Source organism: Panicum hallii, chromosome 5 (genome assembly GCF_002211085.1).
Source record: "Panicum hallii strain FIL2 chromosome 5, PHallii_v3.1, whole genome shotgun sequence".
NCBI classification, from domain to species: domain Eukaryota; kingdom Viridiplantae; phylum Streptophyta; class Magnoliopsida; order Poales; family Poaceae; genus Panicum; species Panicum hallii.
In genome coordinates this window covers 10,702,785-10,708,784 of record NC_038046.1, presented here as the reverse complement: position 1 = coordinate 10,708,784, position 6,000 = coordinate 10,702,785, and positions in this window count along the sequence as shown.

The following is a 6,000-nucleotide window of genomic DNA, read 5'->3' as shown; positions in this document are numbered from 1 at the left end:
TGCGTGCTGGAAACCTGGTAGGATAGCCACCCTTGTTCGAAATAACCATACTTTGACCGCCTGATTTATAAAGAAAATGCGTGTGTGTGGGAAGGGATAAAAATGTGGTTTCGAAAGATGAGTCAGACGGGGTGGACGGCATTTCTGTGTGAAATGCCGTTGGTGTGCTCGTACCTGTGTGGTAGGGCAAGGAAGGGAGATATCCATCTTGTCACCCCTAAGGACCGAGTTGATGTGTCGTCTCACCTAGCTTCCTGTCGTGCAAACCACTTGACCGTTGTATGGGCAACGGCTTGGCCTAACCCCACTAGTTAGTCTGATAGCCATCAGGAGAGCTGGGAGCAACGGGTGATCAAGGAGACGGGATAAGCTCTGTGTGACTTATGCCCCGGTTAAACCTCGGTGGTAGGTCGAATGACCCCTTGATAAATCCCGTGGTGGCTAGTCAGGTCTAGCTAAGGTGGGTAAGGGCTTCGATGGGATCTGCACCGGCACTAAGGTGTTCGTGCTGTGGTACCCCACCTGTGGGTAAAGTTGCACACCTCTGCAGAGTTAAAATCTATTCGAATAGCCGTGCCCACGGTACTGGGCAAGTTATGGTGTGGTCACACAACTAGTATTTCTCTCTGGGAACGTATGGGCTGGCGTGAGTTGTTTGGAAAGTGTCCGGCAGTTGTGCCGTGAGCTACGGCGGACGGAGAGTCCGGTAGCAGTTTAAAACCTGGATCCTGTGTGGATCGACACCGTGTGCTCTTTGATACTAGAAAACTTGTTTTGGAAAAATGTTTTAAAACAAATCTTTGCATACAACTGAGTTTTCCGCAAATGAACCATAACCTTACCCTTGGATTACCCTGTGCATTAAATTCTGTTATACCCCCCTCCGTGGGTGTGATTGGGCTTGCTGAGTACGTTTGTACTCACCCCTTTCTTACTGTTACAGTGGAAGACCCAGACTACGTCCCCGAAGACGACGAGTAGGGTTTCGTCCTGCACCCAGTCTTGCCTGTGGTTGAGGCCACCGTTGGATTCCGCATGGCGCAAGACTCTGATGATCCTCTTTTCGTAACTAGTGTAGTGGTGTGGATTTTAGTTGTAATCCTCGCGATAGTGGCGCTTCACTGCCCATTACCGCGAAGAGTTGTACGGTGATGTACCATCTGTTGTAATAAAAGTGTTATCAGCCTGCTGGGACTGATAAATTAACACTTTTAAGTCTTCCCTGATGGGGGGACGCTTCAACGCTTCGGCCTGTCCATTCGCCTGAGTATAATATGGAGACGATCTAATCAGCTTGATTCCCATATCAGCAGCAAACTTCTTGAATTCTTCTGAAATGAAAACCGAGCCACCATCTGTTGTAATAGTCTGTGGAATTCCGAATCTGTGAATGACGTGCTCTTTGACAAACTGAATAACATCCCTGGATGCCACCGACTTCATCGGAACCGCTTCCACCCATTTGGTAAAATAATCTGTGATAGCTAGAATGAACTGATGACCCTTGCTAGATGGAGGGTTAATTTTGCTAATCATGTCCATACCCCAGCCTCTGAACGGCCATGGTTTAATGATGGGGTTCAGAACGGACGCTGGCACCATCTGGATCTTTCCGAACCTCTGACATGCCTGACATCCTTTATAATATTTAAAACAATCTTCAAGCATGGTGGGCCAGTAGTATCCTGATCGTCTAATTAGCCATTTCATCTTGTGGGCCGACTGATGGGTCCCACACGTTCCTTCATGAACTTCATGCAGGAGCCGATTGGATTCAACTGGCCCCAAACACTTGAGCAGTAACCCCTCCAAGGTCCTGTAGAACATATCATCCCCTATGAGAACATATTTCATAGCTTTGTATCGTATCCTCTTGGGTGCCCCCCGAACCGAATCCTTCAAGTAATTGAAGATATCGGCTCTCCAATCTCCCTGGTCCAGGAAATACGCCTGATGAACTGACCCATCGGCTTTGTACCCTGAAGCCAGCTGTGCTAGATCATTGGCTTCGGCATTCCGAGCTCTAGGTATCCAATAAAAATTAATGTACCTGAACTGCGCTATTAATTCCTGGCATTGGACCCACATTGGGAACAGCAGCTCGCTTTCGCACCTGTATTCTTCTGTAAGCTGGGAAATCACCAATTTTGAATCCCCGAAAACTTCCACTGCTTCGGCTCCGGCCTCTAGAAGCAATTCCATACCTTTTCGTACCACCTCATATTCCGCAAGATTGTTGGTACAGGCGACGGGTAACCTGATCGAGAAGGAATACGTTGCCCCCCGAGGCGATACCAGTAAGACGCCGATGCCGCATCCATCTCCACAAACTGATCCGTCGAAGTACATAGCCCAGGCTCGTATAGAAAGTGCTGCAATGCTGGTGTTAACCCTCTCAGCAATGAGATCCGCTAACGCCTGCCCTTTAACCGCTCTTGCAGGTTGATATCGGATATCAAATTCTGATAACGCGAACATCCACTCCCCAATCGGCCTTTCAAAACAGGAGCCGATAGCATGTGTTTTATGACATCCGATTTGCAGATGACGACTACTTCAGCCGATAGCAGGATATGGCGAAGCTTGGTGCATGTAAAAAATAAACATAAATAAAGTTTTTCCATGTCGGGGTACCTTGTTTCTGCATCCAACAACCTTCTGCTGAGATAAAAGACCACCTTCTCTTTGCCATCATATAATTGTACCACTACTGAAGCAATAGAAGTATTGCCCATTGATAAGTATATATAGAATGGTCTATCCTGTTGTGGTGGCACCAACACAGGCGGTTTCGACAAATATTCTTTGATTTCTTCAAATGCCCGTTGCTGCTCTGCCCCCCAGCGGAACTCGTCAGTGGTTTTAGTCTTGACTAACTCCATAAAAGGCTCGATTCGTCCAGACAAATTAGAGATAAATCTCCTAACAAAGTTGATCTTACCAATGAGCTGCTGGAGCTCTTTTTTGGTAGTGGGTGGCACCATGGTGCGTACGGCCTCCTGACTTTTTAGGCCAATTTCTATTCCTCTTTCATGAACCAGAAATCCCAGGAACTGCCCAGCCGACACACCAAAAGCGCACTTCTTTGGGTTCATCCTGAGCCCGAACTTTCTAGTTCGTTCCAGAACCCGCCGCAGGTCGTCCAGATGTCCCTCGACCGATGCTGACTTTACCACAACGTCGTCGATATAAATTTCTACTAGATTGCCGATCAGATCATGGAAGATGTGGTTCATAGCCCGCTGATACGTAGCACCAGTATTCTTCAGGCCGAAAGTCATAACCACGTACTCGAACAAACCCACCGCTCCCGGGACTTTGAACGCAGTTTTGTGTATATCTTCAGGGGCCATGAAGATTTGATTATATCCTGCATTACCATCCATGAAACTCAAAATCTTGTGGCCGGCGGCAGCATTGATCAATGTCTCTGCAATGGGCATCGGGTATTCATCCTTTGGAGTGGCCCAATTAAGGTCCCTAAAGTCCACGCACACCCTCCATCGGCCATCTTTCTTTTGTACGGGCACGACGCTCGAGATCCATTCAGCGTACCTGCAAGTCCTGATAAATCCGGCTTCCAGCATCTTTTCTACTTCTTTCTTTACTTCAACCAGGACTTCGGCTTTCATCTGCCGAGCCCGTTGCTGGTACGGTCGAAAACCACTCTTAAGGGGAAGCCGATGCTCTACTATACTCCTATCCAGTCCAGGCATCTCTGTGTAATCCCAGGCGAAGCAATCGGCATATCCCTTCAGCAAAGCTATCATCGGCTCTCGTAGTGACGGGTGTAACTTCCTACTTATGAAGGTTGGTTGTGGCTTATCCCCAGGACCGATGTCTATCTCCTCAAGTTCATCAGCCGATGTGAAACCATATCCTAACTTTCCTTCTTCTTCCGTTAGATCAACATTGCAGATGAAGAAAGGACACAGCATAAAAAAAACTCGGCCGATCGTTAAGGTCGGCCGTTCCACACATCCCATTATTTTCCAAGTTTTTGTAAAAAGAACAAGGCCGGCTGCCAATGCTGGCCATTTCATAACGACTACGTAACACATTTGTCTTTACAACTTCGATTTTTTGGGGCCGATTGCAAGAATCGGCCTTTATGGCTCTGCTACAACATGTCGCTCCCTGCTCTTTTACTCTGTGAGGCCGGTGGATAAGACCAGCCTTACTCCGTTTTTTGTAGCCTCGATGCGATCACACCCTTCTAGGCTTATTCCTGAAATCGGCTCTTAGTCTTCCGCATCCCAAATGCTCATGGCAGCATGTGAAATTTCGATCGAGTCGTCTGCCTGGACCACTTCCACCTCGTCTCCATCCCATTGGATCAAACATTGATGCATCGTGGAAGGGATGCAACAGTTGGTGTGGATCCAATCCCTGCCAAGTAAAACATTGTAGGTGCTCTTGCTGTTGACGACGAAGAACGAAGTCGGGACGGTTTTGTTTCCAATGGTGAGATCCACACTGAGGACACCTTGGGCTTCTGAAGTCTACCCATTAAAATCACTTAGGGTGACATTGGTCTTGATCAAGTCTGCAGTGGATCGCCCCAAACGGCGCAGGACTGAGTACGGCATAATGTTGACCGCTGCTTCCGTATCCACCAACATCTTATTCACGGGCTGACCATTGATAAACCCCTTAAGATATAAGGCCTTCAGGTGTTTGTAATTCTTAGCTTGCGGCTTCTCGAATACCACCGGCCGAGGTCCCAAATCGAGTTGGGCTACCGACGGCTCCTCCCGGGGCCTTGCGTGGAACTCTGCAGGAAGCACAAAAACCATATGTGCATCAGCCGATACCTTCTTATCGGCTTTTGTTGACTTGGGCCGCCATTCCTTCCTGGGCGGGCGCGACTCCTTTTCCTGCACATAACGAACTTGTTCTGCCAAATCCGGTCGCGCCTTCCTTAAAGTCTCGATGTACTTGGCTTCGGCCTCCTCCAAGCTACGCAGCCGCTGAACCCTGCGCTTCTAGGAACGACTAAGTCCATCGGGGCACCAACGAGGACGATGATACCTGTCTTCTTCTTCGTCTTCCTTTCGTGGTGACTGAACCCGCACTTGCCGGATTGGGGCAGGTCCTATCCGCTGGAAAACCGAATCCCTTGCTTCTGGTCTCGTTGGTCCACACTCTGGGCAATCCCTGATTGTAGGCAATCGGCTCATACCTGAATCCCAACAGTACCTGAAGAACGGGCAGTGCCAATGATCGCGGGCTTCTTCGTGCTTCCTTAAGCGCTTCCCGGTCCGGCGCTCATACTCCTCTTCCTCAGATTCCCGATGGAGGCGCTGCTGGTACTGGTACTCATACTTCCTGAGAAGATCAGAAGAAGTTGGCCGTTGATTCCTTACGTACCTTACCTGCCTTTCTGTAACATATTCATCCTTTTCATTTTGGGGCCGATTGCTCGAACCAGCCTCTCCATTTTTGATCTGGCGGCGTGATGCCACCCCCGCCATGTTGATGCCCAGTGCGAAGTCCAGTTGTCGCCTTGCCGTCCGATCGTTACTTTCCACCATATTGACACCAGGGAACGGCTGAGTGTCAACTTTCATGGCGGTCTGGCCCAGGATCAATCGGCCCTGTTCAATAGCCGATTGGATCTGCCGACGGAGTTCCTTACAATCGCTTGTGCTATGGGTAAAAGAATCATGCCATTTGCAATATGATCTTCCTTTCAATTCCTGCGCCGTAGGGGGTTTGTATCCTTCTGGAAACTTCAACTGCTTTTCTTTTAACAATAAGTCAAAAATTTGTTCCACTTTGCACACATCAAAATCAAACCCCTTTGCCGGTCCTGTTTGTTTTACCCACTTGCACGATACAGGATTTGCACCACGAGCCCACTCTGCAACCGATACTTCCGCTTCTTCTCCGGAGTCATCGGCTTCTTCAGTATCAGCTAGCGCTACTTGGCGCTTGAACTTTTCTTGATACAGCTCAGGGTGGCGCTGCTCGTGCGTCGTCAACTTCTGGACGAGATGT